Source organism: Spea bombifrons, chromosome 8 (genome assembly GCF_027358695.1).
Source record: "Spea bombifrons isolate aSpeBom1 chromosome 8, aSpeBom1.2.pri, whole genome shotgun sequence".
Taxonomy (NCBI): domain Eukaryota; kingdom Metazoa; phylum Chordata; class Amphibia; order Anura; family Pelobatidae; genus Spea; species Spea bombifrons.
In genome coordinates, this window is record NC_071094.1 from 41,635,146 (window position 1) to 41,653,339 (window position 18,194).

General features: G+C 53.7%; 14 non-coding genes and 4 pseudogenes across 14 annotated transcripts; all 18 read right to left on the reverse strand.

Annotated features, from left to right (window-relative positions):
- Positions 1–110: 110 nt before the first annotated feature.
- On the reverse strand, positions 111–229 carry LOC128504186 (5S ribosomal RNA). Its single transcript, XR_008355418.1, has one exon. It is a non-coding gene; the product is annotated as a 5S ribosomal RNA (ribosomal RNA).
- Positions 230–1,155: 926 nt separating this feature from the next.
- On the reverse strand, positions 1,156–1,274 carry LOC128504188 (5S ribosomal RNA). Its single transcript, XR_008355420.1, has one exon. It is a non-coding gene; the product is annotated as a 5S ribosomal RNA (ribosomal RNA).
- A 928-nt stretch (positions 1,275–2,202) lies between these two features.
- On the reverse strand, positions 2,203–2,321 carry LOC128504189 (5S ribosomal RNA). Its single transcript, XR_008355421.1, has one exon. It is a non-coding gene; the product is annotated as a 5S ribosomal RNA (ribosomal RNA).
- A 924-nt stretch (positions 2,322–3,245) lies between these two features.
- On the reverse strand, positions 3,246–3,354 carry LOC128504113 (uncharacterized; annotated as a pseudogene).
- An 839-nt stretch (positions 3,355–4,193) lies between these two features.
- Positions 4,194–4,312, reverse strand: LOC128504190 (5S ribosomal RNA). Its single transcript, XR_008355422.1, has one exon. It is a non-coding gene; the product is annotated as a 5S ribosomal RNA (ribosomal RNA).
- Positions 4,313–5,234: 922 nt separating this feature from the next.
- LOC128504191 (5S ribosomal RNA) lies at positions 5,235–5,353 on the reverse strand. The gene has a single exon (XR_008355423.1). It is a non-coding gene; the product is annotated as a 5S ribosomal RNA (ribosomal RNA).
- Positions 5,354–6,277: 924 nt separating this feature from the next.
- LOC128504114 (uncharacterized) lies at positions 6,278–6,386 on the reverse strand (annotated as a pseudogene).
- An 838-nt stretch (positions 6,387–7,224) lies between these two features.
- LOC128504192 (5S ribosomal RNA) lies at positions 7,225–7,343 on the reverse strand. The gene has a single exon (XR_008355424.1). It is a non-coding gene; the product is annotated as a 5S ribosomal RNA (ribosomal RNA).
- A 922-nt stretch (positions 7,344–8,265) lies between these two features.
- Positions 8,266–8,384, reverse strand: LOC128504193 (5S ribosomal RNA). Its single transcript, XR_008355425.1, has one exon. It is a non-coding gene; the product is annotated as a 5S ribosomal RNA (ribosomal RNA).
- A 925-nt stretch (positions 8,385–9,309) lies between these two features.
- LOC128504194 (5S ribosomal RNA) lies at positions 9,310–9,428 on the reverse strand. Its single transcript, XR_008355426.1, has one exon. It is a non-coding gene; the product is annotated as a 5S ribosomal RNA (ribosomal RNA).
- Positions 9,429–10,354: 926 nt separating this feature from the next.
- On the reverse strand, positions 10,355–10,473 carry LOC128504195 (5S ribosomal RNA). Its single transcript, XR_008355427.1, has one exon. It is a non-coding gene; the product is annotated as a 5S ribosomal RNA (ribosomal RNA).
- Positions 10,474–11,400: 927 nt separating this feature from the next.
- On the reverse strand, positions 11,401–11,509 carry LOC128504115 (uncharacterized; annotated as a pseudogene).
- A 923-nt stretch (positions 11,510–12,432) lies between these two features.
- On the reverse strand, positions 12,433–12,551 carry LOC128504196 (5S ribosomal RNA). Its single transcript, XR_008355428.1, has one exon. It is a non-coding gene; the product is annotated as a 5S ribosomal RNA (ribosomal RNA).
- Positions 12,552–13,477: 926 nt separating this feature from the next.
- Positions 13,478–13,596, reverse strand: LOC128504197 (5S ribosomal RNA). The gene has a single exon (XR_008355429.1). It is a non-coding gene; the product is annotated as a 5S ribosomal RNA (ribosomal RNA).
- A 925-nt stretch (positions 13,597–14,521) lies between these two features.
- Positions 14,522–14,640, reverse strand: LOC128504199 (5S ribosomal RNA). The gene has a single exon (XR_008355431.1). It is a non-coding gene; the product is annotated as a 5S ribosomal RNA (ribosomal RNA).
- A 926-nt stretch (positions 14,641–15,566) lies between these two features.
- Positions 15,567–15,685, reverse strand: LOC128504200 (5S ribosomal RNA). Its single transcript, XR_008355432.1, has one exon. It is a non-coding gene; the product is annotated as a 5S ribosomal RNA (ribosomal RNA).
- A 924-nt stretch (positions 15,686–16,609) lies between these two features.
- LOC128504201 (5S ribosomal RNA) lies at positions 16,610–16,728 on the reverse strand. Its single transcript, XR_008355433.1, has one exon. It is a non-coding gene; the product is annotated as a 5S ribosomal RNA (ribosomal RNA).
- Positions 16,729–17,655: 927 nt separating this feature from the next.
- On the reverse strand, positions 17,656–17,764 carry LOC128504117 (uncharacterized; annotated as a pseudogene).
- Positions 17,765–18,194: the final 430 nt, after the last annotated feature.

Sequence of the window (18,194 nt, forward strand, 5' to 3'; positions counted from 1 at the left end):
GAAAAGGGGTGCTAGAAAGAAAGGGCCTTAGAGTTTTGTTAGCTTCTGGTGACTCTGTCGCCCTCTGTTGGTGGTGGGGTACGGGAAAAAAAAAAAGAGAGAAAAGCAAAAGCCTACAACACCTGGTATTCCCAGGCGGTCTCCCATCCAAGTACTAACCAGGCCCAACCCTGCTTAGCTTCCGAGATCAGACGAGATCGGGCGTATTCAGGGTGGTATGGCCGTAGGCGAAGGAGCCTGTCATTTTACTCCTCTTCTTCTGTGACGTGCCCTCTTCCTCGTCACACCAGGAGTATTTTTAAGACACTGTGGTCAGTTATTCATTTTATTTTCTTTTATTTTTTTCTCCTCACAACTCTTTCATAGCAGCAGTCTCCTTGTATTTCGCACCCAGCTGGGAGGCTAGCATACAGCAGTCCAGCAGAACTGCCAGACAGAGAGCATCGGTAACAAGAGCAGGCCAAGCCCTTCCCAAGTGTTGGGAGGCTAGAGCGCGGTGCGTTTTGCGAGGCACGGCCTGGCGAGGTGCGCAAGGGGGAGATGCAGGCCCCACCTCTCCCTGGACCAGGTAGCAGACAAGCTCCTTTGGCTTTGTGTGCAAAGGCCGAAACGGGTACGCCGATGCATTTCGACAGCACGCAATTAGAATGGTCCGCGGCGTTACTTGCTGTGGGCATCGGGCGTAGCGTGAGGCGGCGGCGGCGGCGGCTGCTCCTCCTGCTGCAGAGGGCGTTTTTTTGGATTGCCTTTACTAAGGCCTGGGACAGGACAGAGAAGGTGAGAAGGTTCAAGTAAAAGGTTAACGCGTTCACGGTGAGCGAGAAACACATGGGGAAAGGATTCCCACCCCCCCCCGGCCTCCTGTATGTGTAGTTTGGCACGGCACAGACCAGTGAAGGAAAGCATGAAGCGTGCCTGTGCTATTTGCTGCAAGACAGCTTTGCGAAAGTGCTGTTTTTTGGTGCAGAGTGTGCAAGAGGTACGAGCGGAGTGAGGCTTGAGGGCGTCAAGTTGCTGTGGGAGGCCAGCTGAAGCAAGAAGGAGTGAAAAGGGGTGCTAGAAAGAAAGGGCCTTAGAGTTTTGTTAGCTTCTGGTGACTCTGTCGCCCTCTGTTGGTGGTGGGGTACGGGAAAAAAAAAAAGAGAGAAAAGCAAAAGCCTACAACACCTGGTATTCCCAGGCGGTCTCCCATCCAAGTACTAACCAGGCCCAACCCTGCTTAGCTTCCGAGATCAGACGAGATCGGGCGTATTCAGGGTGGTATGGCCGTAGGCGAAGGAGCCTGTCATTTTACTCCTCTTCTTCTGTGACGTGCCCTCTTCCTCGTCACACCAGGAGTATTTTTAAGACACTGTGGTCAGTTATTCATTTTATTTTCTTTTATTTTTTTCTCCTCACAACTCTTTCATAGCAGCAGTCTCCTTGTATTTCGCACCCAGCTGGGAGGCTAGCATACAGCAGTCCAGCAGAACTGCCAGACAGAGAGCATCGGTAACAAGAGCAGGCCAAGCCCTTCCCAAGTGTTGGGAGGCTAGAGCGCGGTGCGTTTTGCGAGGCACGGCCTGGCGAGGTGCGCAAGGGGGAGATGCAGGCCCCACCTCTCCCTGGACCAGGTAGCAAACAAGCTCCTTTGGCTTTGTGTGCAAAGGCCGAAACGGGTACGCCGATGCATTTCGACAGCACGCAATTAGAATGGTCCGCGGCGTTACTTGCTGTGGGCATCGGGCGTAGCGTGAGGCGGCGGCGGCGGCGGCGGCTGCTCCTCCTGCTGCAGAGGGCGTTTTTTTGGATTGCCTTTACTAAGGCCTGGGACAGGACAGAGAAGGTGAGAAGGTTCAAGTAAAAGGTTAACGCGTTCACGGTGAGCGAGAAACACATGGGGAAAGGATTCCCACCCCCCCCGGCCTCCTGTATGTGTAGTTTGGCACGGCACAGACCAGTGAAGGAAAGCATGAAGTGTGCCTGTGCTATTTGCTGCAAGACAGCTTTGCGAAAGTGCTGTTTTTTGGTGCAGAGTGTGCAAGAGGTACGAGCGGAGTGAGGCTTGAGGGCGTCAAGTTGCTGTGGGAGGCCAGCTGAAGCAAGAAGGAGTGAAAAGGGGTGCTAGAAAGAAAGGGCCTTAGAGTTTTGTTAGCTTCTGGTGACTCTGTCGCCCTCTGTTGGTGGTGGGGTACGGGAAAAAAAAAAAGAGAGAAAAGCAAAAGCCTACAACACCTGGTATTCCCAGGCGGTCTCCCATCCAAGTACTAACCAGGCCCAACCCTGCTTAGCTTCCGAGATCAGACGAGATCGGGCGTATTCAGGGTGGTATGGCCGTAGGCGAAGGAGCCTGTCATTTTACTCCTCTTCTTCTGTGACGTGCCCTCTTCCTCGTCACACCAGGAGTATTTTTAAGACACTGTGGTCAGTTATTCATTTTATTTTCTTTTATTTTTTTCTCCTCACAACTCTTTCATAGCAGCAGTCTCCTTGTATTTCGCACCCAGCTGGGAGGCTAGCATACAGCAGTCCAGCAGAACTGCCAGACAGAGAGCATCGGTAACAAGAGCAGGCCAAGCCCTTCCCAAGTGTTGGGAGGCTAGAGCGCGGTGCGTTTTGCGAGGCACGGCCTGGCGAGGTGCGCAAGGGGGAGATGCAGGCCCCACCTCTCCCTGGACCAGGTAGCAGACAAGCTCCTTTGGCTTTGTGTGCAAAGGCTGAAACGGGTACGCCGATGCATTTCGACAGCACGCAATTAGAATGGTCCGCGGCGTTACTTGCTGTGGGCATCGGGCGTAGCGTGAGGCGGCGGCGGCGGCGGCTGCTCCTCCTGCTGCAGAGGGCGTTTTTTTGGATTGCCTTTACTAAGGCCTGGGACAGGACAGAGAAGGTGAGAAGGTTCAAGTAAAGGGTTAACGCGTTCACGGTGAGCAAGAAACACATGGGGAAAGGATTCCCACCCCCCCGGCCTCTTGTATGTGTAGTTTGGCACGGCACAGACCAGTGAAGGAAAGCATGAAGCGTGCCTGTGGTATTTGCTGCAAGACAGCTTTGCGAAAGTGCTGTTTTTTGGTGCAGAGTGTGCAAGAGGTACGAGCGGAGTGAGGCTTGAGGGCGTCAAGTTGCTGTGGGAGGCCAGCTGAAGCAAGAAGGAGTGAAAAGGGGTGCTAGAAAGAAAGGGCCTTAGAGTTTTGTTAGCTTCTGGTGACTCTGTCGCCCTCTGTTGGTGGTGGGGTACGGGAAAAAAAAAAAGAGAGAAAAGCAAAAGCCTACAACACCTGGTATTCCCAGGCGGTCTCCCATCCAAGTACTAACCAGGCCCAACCCTGCTTAGCTTCCGAGATCGGGCGTATTCAGGGTGGTATGGCCGTAGGCGAAGGAGCCTGTCATTTTACTCCTCTTCTTCTGTGACGTGCCCTCTTCCTCGTCACACCAGGAGTATTTTTAAGACACTGTGGTCAGTTATTCATTTTATTTTCTTTTATTTTTTTCTCCTCACAACTCTTTCATAGCAGCAGTCTCCTTGTATTTCGCACCCAGCTGGGAGGCTAGCATACAGCAGTCCAGCAGAACTGCCAGACAGAGAGCATCGGTAACAAGAGCAGGCCAAGCCCTTCCCAAGTGTTGGGAGGCTAGAGCACGGTGCGTTTTGCGAGGCACGGCCTGGCGAGGTGCGCAAGGGGGAGATGCAGGCCCCACCTCTCCCTGGACCAGGTAGCAGACAAGCTCCTTTGGCTTTGTGTGCAAAGGCCGAAACGGGTACGCCGATGCATTTCGACAGCACGCAATTAGAATGGTCCGCGGCGTTACTTGCTGTGGGCATCGGGCGTAGCGTGAGGCGGCGGCGGCTGCTGCTCCTCCTGCTGCAGAGGGCGTTTTTTTGGATTGCCTTTACTAAGGCCTGGGACAGGACAGAGAAGGTGAGAAGGTTCAAGTAAAAGGTTAACGCGTTCACGGTGAGCGAGAAACACATGGGGAAAGGATTCCCACCCCCCCCGGCCTCCTGTATGTGTAGTTTGGCACGGCACAGACCAGTGAAGGAAAGCATGAAGCGTGCCTGTGCTATTTGCTGCAAGACAGCTTTGCGAAAGTGCTGTTTTTTGGTGCAGAGTGTGCAAGAGGTACGAGCGGAGTGAGTTTTGTTAGCTTCTGGTGACTCTGTCGCCCTCTGTTGGTGGTGGGGTACGGGAAAAAAAAAAAGAGAGAAAAGCAAAAGCCTACAACACCTGGTATTCCCAGGCGGTCTCCCATCCAAGTACTAACCAGGCCCAACCCTGCTTAGCTTCCGAGATCAGACGAGATCGGGCGTATTCAGGGTGGTATGGCCGTAGGCGAAGGAGCCTGTCATTTTACTCCTCTTCTTCTGTGACGTGCCCTCTTCCTCGTCACACCAGGAGTATTTTTAAGACACTGTGGTCAGTTATTCATTTTATTTTCTTTTATTTTTTTCTCCTCACAACTCTTTCATAGCAGCAGTCTCCTTGTATTTCGCACCCAGCTGGGAGGCTAGCATACAGCAGTCCAGCAGAACTGCCAGACAGAGAGCATCGGTAACAAGAGCAGGCCAAGCCCTTCCCAAGTGTTGGGAGGCTAGAGCACGGTGCGTTTTGCGAGGCACGGCCTGGCGAGGTGCGCAAGGGGGAGATGCAGGCCCCACCTCTCCCTGGACCAGGTAGCAGACAAGCTCCTTTGGCTTTGTGTGCAAAGGCCGAAACGGGTACGCCGATGCATTTCGACAGCACGCAATTAGAATGGTCCGCGGCGTTACTTGCTGTGGGCATCGGGCGTAGCGTGAGGCGGCGGCGGCTGCTGCTCCTCCTGCTGCAGAGGGCGTTTTTTTGGATTGCCTTTACTAAGGCCTGGGACAGGACAGAGAAGGTGAGAAGGTTCAAGTAAAAGGTTAACGCGTTCACGGTGAGCGAGAAACACATGGGGAAAGGATTCCCACCCCCCCCGGCCTCCTGTATGTGTAGTTTGGCACGGCACAGACCAGTGAAGGAAAGCATGAAGCGTGCCTGTGCTATTTGCTGCAAGACAGCTTTGCGAAAGTGCTGTTTTTTGGTGCAGAGTGTGCAAGAGGTACGAGCGGAGTGAGGCTTGAGGGCGTCAAGTTGCTGTGGGAGGCCAGCTGAAGCAAGAAGGAGTGAAAAGGGGTGCTAGAAAGAAAGGGCCTTAGAGTTTTGTTAGCTTCTGGTGACTCTGTCGCCCTCTGTTGGTGGTGGGGTACGGGAAAAAAAAAAAGAGAGAAAAGCAAAAGCCTACAACACCTGGTATTCCCAGGCGGTCTCCCATCCAAGTACTAACCAGGCCCAACCCTGCTTAGCTTCCGAGATCAGACGAGATCGGGCGTATTCAGGGTGGTATGGCCGTAGGCGAAGGAGCCTGTCATTTTACTCCTCTTCTTCTGTGACGTGCCCTCTTCCTCGTCACACCAGGAGTATTTTTAAGACACTGTGGTCAGTTATTCATTTTATTTTCTTTTATTTTTTTCTCCTCACAACTCTTTCATAGCAGCAGTCTCCTTGTATTTCGCACCCAGCTGGGAGGCTAGCATACAGCAGTCCAGCAGAACTGCCAGACAGAGAGCATCGGTAACAAGAGCAGGCCAAGCCCTTCCCAAGTGTTGGGAGGCTAGAGCGCGGTGCGTTTTGCGAGGCACGGCCTGGCGAGGTGCGCAAGGGGGAGATGCAGGCCCCACCTCTCCCTGGACCAGGTAGCAGACAAGCTCCTTTGGCTTTGTGTGCAAAGGCCGAAACGGGTACGCCGATGCATTTCGACAGCACGCAATTAGAATGGTCCGCGGCGTTACTTGCTGTGGGCATCGGGCGTAGCGTGAGGCGGCGGCGGCGGCGGCTGCTCCTCCTGCTGCAGAGGGCGTTTTTTTGGATTGCCTTTACTAAGGCCTGGGACAGGACAGAGAAGGTGAGAAGGTTCAAGTAAAGGGTTAACGCGTTCACGGTGAGCAAGAAACACATGGGGAAAGGATTCCCACCACCCCGGCCTCTTGTATGTGTAGTTTGGCACGGCACAGACCAGTGAAGGAAAGCATGAAGCGTGCCTGTGGTATTTGCTGCAAGACAGCTTTGCGAAAGTGCTGTTTTTTGGTGCAGAGTGTGCAAGAGGTACGAGCGGAGTGAGGCTTGAGGGCGTCAAGTTGCTGTGGGAGGCCAGCTGAAGCAAGAAGGAGTGAAAAGGGGTGCTAGAAAGAAAGGGCCTTAGAGTTTTGTTAGCTTCTGGTGACTCTGTCGCCCTCTGTTGGTGGTGGGGTACGGGAAAAAAAAAAAGAGAGAAAAGCAAAAGCCTACAACACCTGGTATTCCCAGGCGGTCTCCCATCCAAGTACTAACCAGGCCCAACCCTGCTTAGCTTCCGAGATCGGGCGTATTCAGGGTGGTATGGCCGTAGGCGAAGGAGCCTGTCATTTTACTCCTCTTCTTCTGTGACGTGCCCTCTTCCTCGTCACACCAGGAGTATTTTTAAGACACTGTGGTCAGTTATTCATTTTATTTTCTTTTATTTTTTTCTCCTCACAACTCTTTCATAGCAGCAGTCTCCTTGTATTTCGCACCCAGCTGGGAGGCTAGCATACAGCAGTCCAGCAGAACTGCCAGACAGAGAGCATCGGTAACAAGAGCAGGCCAAGCCCTTCCCAAGTGTTGGGAGGCTAGAGCACGGTGCGTTTTGCGAGGCACGGCCTGGCGAGGTGCGCAAGGGGGAGATGCAGGCCCCACCTCTCCCTGGACCAGGTAGCAGACAAGCTCCTTTGGCTTTGTGTGCAAAGGCCGAAACGGGTACGCCGATGCATTTCGACAGCACGCAATTAGAATGGTCCGCGGCGTTACTTGCTGTGGGCATCGGGCGTAGCGTGAGGCGGCGGCGGCTGCTGCTCCTCCTGCTGCAGAGGGCGTTTTTTTGGATTGCCTTTACTAAGGCCTGGGACAGGACAGAGAAGGTGAGAAGGTTCAAGTAAAAGGTTAACGCGTTCACGGTGAGCGAGAAACACATGGGGAAAGGATTCCCACCCCCCCCGGCTCCTGTATGTGTAGTTTGGCACGGCACAGACCAGTGAAGGAAAGCATGAAGCGTGCCTGTGCTATTTGCTGCAAGACAGCTTTGCGAAAGTGCTGTTTTTTGGTGCAGAGTGTGCAAGAGGTACGAGCGGAGTGAGTTTTGTTAGCTTCTGGTGACTCTGTCGCCCTCTGTTGGTGGTGGGGTACGGGAAAAAAAAAAAGAGAGAAAAGCAAAAGCCTACAACACCTGGTATTCCCAGGCGGTCTCCCATCCAAGTACTAACCAGGCCCAACCCTGCTTAGCTTCCGAGATCAGACGAGATCGGGCGTATTCAGGGTGGTATGGCCGTAGGCGAAGGAGCCTGTCATTTTACTCCTCTTCTTCTGTGACGTGCCCTCTTCCTCGTCACACCAGGAGTATTTTTAAGACACTGTGGTCAGTTATTCATTTTATTTTCTTTTATTTTTTTCTCCTCACAACTCTTTCATAGCAGCAGTCTCCTTGTATTTCGCACCCAGCTGGGAGGCTAGCATACAGCAGTCCAGCAGAACTGCCAGACAGAGAGCATCGGTAACAAGAGCAGGCCAAGCCCTTCCCAAGTGTTGGGAGGCTAGAGCACGGTGCGTTTTGCGAGGCACGGCCTGGCGAGGTGCGCAAGGGGGAGATGCAGGCCCCACCTCTCCCTGGACCAGGTAGCAGACAAGCTCCTTTGGCTTTGTGTGCAAAGGCCGAAACGGGTACGCCGATGCATTTCGACAGCACGCAATTAGAATGGTCCGCGGCGTTACTTGCTGTGGGCATCGGGCGTAGCGTGAGGCGGCGGCGGCTGCTGCTCCTCCTGCTGCAGAGGGCGTTTTTTTGGATTGCCTTTACTAAGGCCTGGGACAGGACAGAGAAGGTGAGAAGGTTCAAGTAAAAGGTTAACGCGTTCACGGTGAGCGAGAAACACATGGGGAAAGGATTCCCACCCCCCCCGGCCTCCTGTATGTGTAGTTTGGCACGGCACAGACCAGTGAAGGAAAGCATGAAGCGTGCCTGTGCTATTTGCTGCAAGACAGCTTTGCGAAAGTGCTGTTTTTTGGTGCAGAGTGTGCAAGAGGTACGAGCGGAGTGAGGCTTGAGGGCGTCAAGTTGCTGTGGGAGGCCAGCTGAAGCAAGAAGGAGTGAAAAGGGGTGCTAGAAAGAAAGGGCCTTAGAGTTTTGTTAGCTTCTGGTGACTCTGTCGCCCTCTGTTGGTGGTGGGGTACGGGAAAAAAAAAAAGAGAGAAAAGCAAAAGCCTACAACACCTGGTATTCCCAGGCGGTCTCCCATCCAAGTACTAACCAGGCCCAACCCTGCTTAGCTTCCGAGATCAGACGAGATCGGGCGTATTCAGGGTGGTATGGCCGTAGGCGAAGGAGCCTGTCATTTTACTCCTCTTCTTCTGTGACGTGCCCTCTTCCTCGTCACACCAGGAGTATTTTTAAGACACTGTGGTCAGTTATTCATTTTATTTTCTTTTATTTTTTTCTCCTCACAACTCTTTCATAGCAGCAGTCTCCTTGTATTTCGCACCCAGCTGGGAGGCTAGCATACAGCAGTCCAGCAGAACTGCCAGACAGAGAGCATCGGTAACAAGAGCAGGCCAAGCCCTTCCCAAGTGTTGGGAGGCTAGAGCGCGGTGCGTTTTGCGAGGCACGGCCTGGCGAGGTGCGCAAGGGGGAGATGCAGGCCCCACCTCTCCCTGGACCAGGTAGCAGACAAGCTCCTTTGGCTTTGTGTGCAAAGGCCGAAACGGGTACGCCGATGCATTTCGACAGCACGCAATTAGAATGGTCCGCGGCGTTACTTGCTGTGGGCATCGGGCGTAGCGTGAGGCGGCGGCGGCGGCGGCTGCTCCTCCTGCTGCAGAGGGCGTTTTTTTGGATTGCCTTTACTAAGGCCTGGGACAGGACAGAGAAGGTGAGAAGGTTCAAGTAAAAGGTTAACGCGTTCACGGTGAGCGAGAAACACATGGGGAAAGGATTCCCACCCCCCCCGGCCTCCTGTATGTGTAGTTTGGCACGGCACAGACCAGTGAAGGAAAGCATGAAGCGTGCCTGTGCTATTTGCTGCAAGACAGCTTTGCGAAAGTGCTGTTTTTTGGTGCAGAGTGTGCAAGAGGTACGAGCGGAGTGAGGCTTGAGGGCGTCAAGTTGCTGTGGGAGGCCAGCTGAAGCAAGAAGGAGTGAAAAGGGGTGCTAGAAAGAAAGGGCCTTAGAGTTTTGTTAGCTTCTGGTGACTCTGTCGCCCTCTGTTGGTGGTGGGGTACGGGGAAAAAAAAAAGAGAGAAAAGCAAAAGCCTACAACACCTGGTATTCCCAGGCGGTCTCCCATCCAAGTACTAACCAGGCCCAACCCTGCTTAGCTTCCGAGATCAGACGAGATCGGGCGTATTCAGGGTGGTATGGCCGTAGGCGAAGGAGCCTGTCATTTTACTCCTCTTCTTCTGTGACGTGCCCTCTTCCTCGTCACACCAGGAGTATTTTTAAGACACTGTGGTCAGTTATTCATTTTATTTTCTTTTATTTTTTTCTCCTCACAACTCTTTCATAGCAGCAGTCTCCTTGTATTTCGCACCCAGCTGGGAGGCTAGCATACAGCAGTCCAGCAGAACTGCCAGACAGAGAGCATCGGTAACAAGAGCAGGCCAAGCCCTTCCCAAGTGTTGGGAGGCTAGAGCGCGGTGCGTTTTGCGAGGCACGGCCTGGCGAGGTGCGCAAGGGGGAGATGCAGGCCCCACCTCTCCCTGGACCAGGTAGCAGACAAGCTCCTTTGGCTTTGTGTGCAAAGGCCGAAACGGGTACGCCGATGCATTTCGACAGCACGCAATTAGAATGGTCCGCGGCGTTACTTGCTGTGGGCATCGGGCGTAGCGTGAGGCGGCGGCGGCGGCGGCTGCTCCTCCTGCTGCAGAGGGCGTTTTCTTGGATTGCCTTTACTAAGGCCTGGGACAGGACAGAGAAGGTGAGAAGGTTCAAGTAAAAGGTTAACGCGTTCACGGTGAGCGAGAAACACATGGGGAAAGGATTCCCACCCCCCCCCGGCCTCCTGTATGTGTAGTTTGGCACGGCACAGACCAGTGAAGGAAAGCATGAAGTGTGCCTGTGCTATTTGCTGCAAGACAGCTTTGCGAAAGTGCTGTTTTTTGGTGCAGAGTGTGCAAGAGGTACGAGCGGAGTGAGGCTTGAGGGCGTCAAGTTGCTGTGGGAGGCCAGCTGAAGCAAGAAGGAGTGAAAAGGGGTGCTAGAAAGAAAGGGCCTTAGAGTTTTGTTAGCTTCTGGTGACTCTGTCGCCCTCTGTTGGTGGTGGGGTACGGGAAAAAAAAAAAGAGAGAAAAGCAAAAGCCTACAACACCTGGTATTCCCAGGCGGTCTCCCATCCAAGTACTAACCAGGCCCAACCCTGCTTAGCTTCCGAGATCAGACGAGATCGGGCGTATTCAGGGTGGTATGGCCGTAGGCGAAGGAGCCTGTCATTTTACTCCTCTTCTTCTGTGACGTGCCCTCTTCCTCGTCACACCAGGAGTATTTTTAAGACACTGTGGTCAGTTATTCATTTTATTTTCTTTTATTTTTTTCTCCTCACAACTCTTTCATAGCAGCAGTCTCCTTGTATTTCGCACCCAGCTGGGAGGCTAGCATACAGCAGTCCAGCAGAACTGCCAGACAGAGAGCATCGGTAACAAGAGCAGGCCAAGCCCTTCCCAAGTGTTGGGAGGCTAGAGCGCGGTGCGTTTTGCGAGGCACGGCCTGGCGAGGTGCGCAAGGGGGAGATGCAGGCCCCACCTCTCCCTGGACCAGGTAGCAGACAAGCTCCTTTGGCTTTGTGTGCAAAGGCCGAAACGGGTACGCCGATGCATTTCGACAGCACGCAATTAGAATGGTCCGCGGCGTTACTTGCTGTGGGCATCGGGCGTAGCGTGAGGCGGCGGCGGCGGCGGCGGCTGCTCCTCCTGCTGCAGAGGGCGTTTTTTTGGATTGCCTTTACTAAGGCCTGGGACAGGACAGAGAAGGTGAGAAGGTTCAAGTAAAGGGTTAACGCGTTCACGGTGAGCAAGAAACACATGGGGAAAGGATTCCCACCCCCCCGGCCTCTTGTATGTGTAGTTTGGCACGGCACAGACCAGTGAAGGAAAGCATGAAGCGTGCCTGTGGTATTTGCTGCAAGACAGCTTTGCGAAAGTGCTGTTTTTTGGTGCAGAGTGTGCAAGAGGTACGAGCGGAGTGAGGCTTGAGGGCGTCAAGTTGCTGTGGGAGGCCAGCTGAAGCAAGAAGGAGTGAAAAGGGGTGCTAGAAAGAAAGGGCCTTAGAGTTTTGTTAGCTTCTGGTGACTCTGTCGCCCTCTGTTGGTGGTGGGGTACGGGAAAAAAAAAAAGAGAGAAAAGCAAAAGCCTACAACACCTGGTATTCCCAGGCGGTCTCCCATCCAAGTACTAACCAGGCCCAACCCTGCTTAGCTTCCGAGATCGGGCGTATTCAGGGTGGTATGGCCGTAGGCGAAGGAGCCTGTCATTTTACTCCTCTTCTTCTGTGACGTGCCCTCTTCCTCGTCACACCAGGAGTATTTTTAAGACACTGTGGTCAGTTATTCATTTTATTTTCTTTTATTTTTTTCTCCTCACAACTCTTTCATAGCAGCAGTCTCCTTGTATTTCGCACCCAGCTGGGAGGCTAGCATACAGCAGTCCAGCAGAACTGCCAGACAGAGAGCATCGGTAACAAGAGCAGGCCAAGCCCTTCCCAAGTGTTGGGAGGCTAGAGCACGGTGCGTTTTGCGAGGCACGGCCTGGCGAGGTGCGCAAGGGGGAGATGCAGGCCCCACCTCTCCCTGGACCAGGTAGCAGACAAGCTCCTTTGGCTTTGTGTGCAAAGGCCGAAACGGGTACGCCGATGCATTTCGACAGCACGCAATTAGAATGGTCCGCGGCGTTACTTGCTGTGGGCATCGGGCGTAGCGTGAGGCGGCGGCGGCTGCTGCTCCTCCTGCTGCAGAGGGCGTTTTTTTGGATTGCCTTTACTAAGGCCTGGGACAGGACAGAGAAGGTGAGAAGGTTCAAGTAAAAGGTTAACGCGTTCACGGTGAGCGAGAAACACATGGGGAAAGGATTCCCACCCCCCCCCGGCCTCCTGTATGTGTAGTTTGGCACGGCACAGACCAGTGAAGGAAAGCATGAAGCGTGCCTGTGCTATTTGCTGCAAGACAGCTTTGCGAAAGTGCTGTTTTTTGGTGCAGAGTGTGCAAGAGGTACGAGCGGAGTGAGGCTTGAGGGCGTCAAGTTGCTGTGGGAGGCCAGCTGAAGCAAGAAGGAGTGAAAAGGGGTGCTAGAAAGAAAGGGCCTTAGAGTTTTGTTAGCTTCTGGTGACTCTGTCGCCCTCTGTTGGTGGTGGGGTACGGGAAAAAAAAAAAGAGAGAAAAGCAAAAGCCTACAACACCTGGTATTCCCAGGCGGTCTCCCATCCAAGTACTAACCAGGCCCAACCCTGCTTAGCTTCCGAGATCAGACGAGATCGGGCGTATTCAGGGTGGTATGGCCGTAGGCGAAGGAGCCTGTCATTTTACTCCTCTTCTTCTGTGACGTGCCCTCTTCCTCGTCACACCAGGAGTATTTTTAAGACACTGTGGTCAGTTATTCATTTTATTTTCTTTTATTTTTTTCTCCTCACAACTCTTTCATAGCAGCAGTCTCCTTGTATTTCGCACCCAGCTGGGAGGCTAGCATACAGCAGTCCAGCAGAACTGCCAGACAGAGAGCATCGGTAACAAGAGCAGGCCAAGCCCTTCCCAAGTGTTGGGAGGCTAGAGCGCGGTGCGTTTTGCGAGGCACGGCCTGGCGAGGTGCGCAAGGGGGAGATGCAGGCCCCACCTCTCCCTGGACCAGGTAGCAGACAAGCTCCTTTGGCTTTGTGTGCAAAGGCCGAAACGGGTACGCCGATGCATTTCGACAGCACGCAATTAGAATGGTCCGCGGCGTTACTTGCTGTGGGCATCGGGCGTAGCGTGAGGCGGCGGCGGCGGCGGCTGCTCCTCCTGCTGCAGAGGGCGTTTTCTTGGATTGCCTTTACTAAGGCCTGGGACAGGACAGAGAAGGTGAGAAGGTTCAAGTAAAAGGTTAACGCGTTCACGGTGAGCGAGAAACACATGGGGAAAGGATTCCCACCCCCCCCCGGCCTCCTGTATGTGTAGTTTGGCACGGCACAGACCAGTGAAGGAAAGCATGAAGTGTGCCTGTGCTATTTGCTGCAAGACAGCTTTGCGAAAGTGCTGTTTTTTGGTGCAGAGTGTGCAAGAGGTACGAGCGGAGTGAGGCTTGAGGGCGTCAAGTTGCTGTGGGAGGCCAGCTGAAGCAAGAAGGAGTGAAAAGGGGTGCTAGAAAGAAAGGGCCTTAGAGTTTTGTTAGCTTCTGGTGACTCTGTCGCCCTCTGTTGGTGGTGGGGTACGGGAAAAAAAAAAAGAGAGAAAAGCAAAAGCCTACAACACCTGGTATTCCCAGGCGGTCTCCCATCCAAGTACTAACCAGGCCCAACCCTGCTTAGCTTCCGAGATCAGACGAGATCGGGCGTATTCAGGGTGGTATGGCCGTAGGCGAAGGAGCCTGTCATTTTACTCCTCTTCTTCTGTGACGTGCCCTCTTCCTCGTCACACCAGGAGTATTTTTAAGACACTGTGGTCAGTTATTCATTTTATTTTCTTTTATTTTTTTCTCCTCACAACTCTTTCATAGCAGCAGTCTCCTTGTATTTCGCACCCAGCTGGGAGGCTAGCATACAGCAGTCCAGCAGAACTGCCAGACAGAGAGCATCGGTAACAAGAGCAGGCCAAGCCCTTCCCAAGTGTTGGGAGGCTAGAGCGCGGTGCGTTTTGCGAGGCACGGCCTGGCGAGGTGCGCAAGGGGGAGATGCAGGCCCCACCTCTCCCTGGACCAGGTAGCAGACAAGCTCCTTTGGCTTTGTGTGCAAAGGCCGAAACGGGTACGCCGATGCATTTCGACAGCACGCAATTAGAATGGTCCGCGGCGTTACTTGCTGTGGGCATCGGGCGTAGCGTGAGGCGGCGGCGGCGGCGGCTGCTCCTCCTGCTGCAGAGGGCGTTTTTTTGGATTGCCTTTACTAAGGCCTGGGACAGGACAGAGAAGGTGAGAAGGTTCAAGTAAAAGGTTAACGCGTTCACGGTGAGCGAGAAACACATGGGGAAAGGATTCCCACCCCCCCCGGCCTCCTGTATGTGTAGTTTGGCACGGCACAGACCAGTGAAGGAAAGCATGAAGTGTGCCTGTGCTATTTGCTGCAAGACAGCTTTGCGAAAGTGCTGTTTTTTGGTGCAGAGTGTGCAAGAGGTACGAGCGGAGTGAGGCTTGAGGGCGTCAAGTTGCTGTGGGAGGCCAGCTGAAGCAAGAAGGAGTGAAAAGGGGTGCTAGAAAGAAAGGGCCTTAGAGTTTTGTTAGCTTCTGGTGACTCTGTCGCCCTCTGTTGGTGGTGGGGTACGGGAAAAAAAAAAAGAGAGAAAAGCAAAAGCCTACAACACCTGGTATTCCCAGGCGGTCTCCCATCCAAGTACTAACCAGGCCCAACCCTGCTTAGCTTCCGAGATCAGACGAGATCGGGCGTATTCAGGGTGGTATGGCCGTAGGCGAAGGAGCCTGTCATTTTACTCCTCTTCTTCTGTGACGTGCCCTCTTCCTCGTCACACCAGGAGTATTTTTAAGACACTGTGGTCAGTTATTCATTTTATTTTCTTTTATTTTTTTCTCCTCACAACTCTTTCATAGCAGCAGTCTCCTTGTATTTCGCACCCAGCTGGGAGGCTAGCATACAGCAGTCCAGCAGAACTGCCAGACAGAGAGCATCGGTAACAAGAGCAGGCCAAGCCCTTCCCAAGTGTTGGGAGGCTAGAGCGCGGTGCGTTTTGCGAGGCACGGCCTGGCGAGGTGCGCAAGGGGGAGATGCAGGCCCCACCTCTCCCTGGACCAGGTAGCAGACAAGCTCCTTTGGCTTTGTGTGCAAAGGCCGAAACGGGTACGCCGATGCATTTCGACAGCACGCAATTAGAATGGTCCGCGGCGTTACTTGCTGTGGGCATCGGGCGTAGCGTGAGGCGGCGGCGGCGGCGGCGGCTGCTCCTCCTGCTGCAGAGGGCGTTTTTTTGGATTGCCTTTACTAAGGCCTGGGACAGGACAGAGAAGGTGAGAAGGTTCAAGTAAAGGGTTAACGCGTTCACGGTGAGCAAGAAACACATGGGGAAAGGATTCCCACCCCCCCGGCCTCTTGTATGTGTAGTTTGGCACGGCACAGACCAGTGAAGGAAAGCATGAAGCGTGCCTGTGGTATTTGCTGCAAGACAGCTTTGCGAAAGTGCTGTTTTTTGGTGCAGAGTGTGCAAGAGGTACGAGCGGAGTGAGGCTTGAGGGCGTCAAGTTGCTGTGGGAGGCCAGCTGAAGCAAGAAGGAGTGAAAAGGGGTGCTAGAAAGAAAGGGCCTTAGAGTTTTGTTAGCTTCTGGTGACTCTGTCGCCCTCTGTTGGTGGTGGGGTACGGGAAAAAAAAAAGAGAGAAAAGCAAAAGCCTACAACACCTGGTATTCCCAGGCGGTCTCCCATCCAAGTACTAACCAGGCCCAACCCTGCTTAGCTTCCGAGATCAGACGAGATCGGGCGTATTCAGGGTGGTATGGCCGTAGGCGAAGGAGCCTGTCATTTTACTCCTCTTCTTCTGTGACGTGCCCTCTTCCTCGTCACACCAGGAGTATTTTTAAGACACTGTGGTCAGTTATTCATTTTATTTTCTTTTATTTTTTTCTCCTCACAACTCTTTCATAGCAGCAGTCTCCTTGTATTTCGCACCCAGCTGGGAGGCTAGCATACAGCAGTCCAGCAGAACTGCCAGACAGAGAGCATCGGTAACAAGAGCAGGCCAAGCCCTTCCCAAGTGTTGGGAGGCTAGAGCGCGGTGCGTTTTGCGAGGCACGGCCTGGCGAGGTGCGCAAGGGGGAGATGCAGGCCCCACCTCTCCCTGGACCAGGTAGCAGACAAGCTCCTTTGGCTTTGTGTGCAAAGGCCGAAACGGGTACGCCGATGCATTTCGACAGCACGCAATTAGAATGGTCCGCGGCGTTACTTGCTGTGGGCATCGGGCGTAGCGTGAGGCGGCGGCGGCGGCGGCTGCTCCTCCTGCTGCAGAGGGCGTTTTTTTGGATTGCCTTTACTAAGGCCTGGGACAGGACAGAGAAGGTGAGAAGGTTCAAGTAAAAGGTTAACGCGTTCACGGTGAGCGAGAAACACATGGGGAAAGGATTCCCACCCCCCCGGCCTCCTGTATGTGTAGTTTGGCACGGCACAGACCAGTGAAGGAAAGCATGAAGTGTGCCTGTGCTATTTGCTGCAAGACAGCTTTGCGAAAGTGCTGTTTTTTGGTGCAGAGTGTGCAAGAGGTACGAGCGGAGTGAGGCTTGAGGGCGTCAAGTTGCTGTGGGAGGCCAGCTGAAGCAAGAAGGAGTGAAAAGGGGTGCTAGAAAGAAAGGGCCTTAGAGTTTTGTTAGCTTCTGGTGACTCTGTCGCCCTCTGTTGGTGGTGGGGTACGGGAAAAAAAAAAAGAGAGAAAAGCAAAAGCCTACAACACCTGGTATTCCCAGGCGGTCTCCCATCCAAGTACTAACCAGGCCCAACCCTGCTTAGCTTCCGAGATCAGACGAGATCGGGCGTATTCAGGGTGGTATGGCCGTAGGCGAAGGAGCCTGTCATTTTACTCCTCTTCTTCTGTGACGTGCCCTCTTCCTCGTCACACCAGGAGTATTTTTAAGACACTGTGGTCAGTTATTCATTTTATTTTCTTTTATTTTTTTCTCCTCACAACTCTTTCATAGCAGCAGTCTCCTTGTATTTCGCACCCAGCTGGGAGGCTAGCATACAGCAGTCCAGCAGAACTGCCAGACAGAGAGCATCGGTAACAAGAGCAGGCCAAGCCCTTCCCAAGTGTTGGGAGGCTAGAGCGCGGTGCGTTTTGCGAGGCACGGCCTGGCGAGGTGCGCAAGGGGGAGATGCAGGCCCCACCTCTCCCTGGACCAGGTAGCAGACAAGCTCCTTTGGCTTTGTGTGCAAAGGCCGAAACGGGTACGCCGATGCATTTCGACAGCACGCAATTAGAATGGTCCGCGGCGTTACTTGCTGTGGGCATCGGGCGTAGCGTGAGGCGGCGGCGGCGGCGGCGGCTGCTCCTCCTGCTGCAGAGGGCGTTTTTTTGGATTGCCTTTACTAAGGCCTGGGACAGGACAGAGAAGGTGAGAAGGTTCAAGTAAAGGGTTAACGCGTTCACGGTGAGCAAGAAACACATGGGGAAAGGATTCCCACCCCCCCGGCCTCTTGTATGTGTAGTTTGGCACGGCACAGACCAGTGAAGGAAAGCATGAAGCGTGCCTGTGGTATTTGCTGCAAGACAGCTTTGCGAAAGTGCTGTTTTTTGGTGCAGAGTGTGCAAGAGGTACGAGCGGAGTGAGGCTTGAGGGCGTCAAGTTGCTGTGGGAGGCCAGCTGAAGCAAGAAGGAGTGAAAAGGGGTGCTAGAAAGAAAGGGCCTTAGAGTTTTGTTAGCTTCTGGTGACTCTGTCGCCCTCTGTTGGTGGTGGGGTACGGGAAAAAAAAAAAGAGAGAAAAGCAAAAGCCTACAACACCTGGTATTCCCAGGCGGTCTCCCATCCAAGTACTAACCAGGCCCAACCCTGCTTAGCTTCCGAGATCGGGCGTATTCAGGGTGGTATGGCCGTAGGCGAAGGAGCCTGTCATTTTACTCCTCTTCTTCTGTGACGTGCCCTCTTCCTCGTCACACCAGGAGTATTTTTAAGACACTGTGGTCAGTTATTCATTTTATTTTCTTTTATTTTTTTCTCCTCACAACTCTTTCATAGCAGCAGTCTCCTTGTATTTCGCACCCAGCTGGGAGGCTAGCATACAGCAGTCCAGCAGAACTGCCAGACAGAGAGCATCGGTAACAAGAGCAGGCCAAGCCCTTCCCAAGTGTTGGGAGGCTAGAGCACGGTGCGTTTTGCGAGGCACGGCCTGGCGAGGTGCGCAAGGGGGAGATGCAGGCCCCACCTCTCCCTGGACCAGGTAGCAGACAAGCTCCTTTGGCTTTGTGTGCAAAGGCCGAAACGGGTACGCCGATGCATTTCGACAGCACGCAATTAGAATGGTCCGCGGC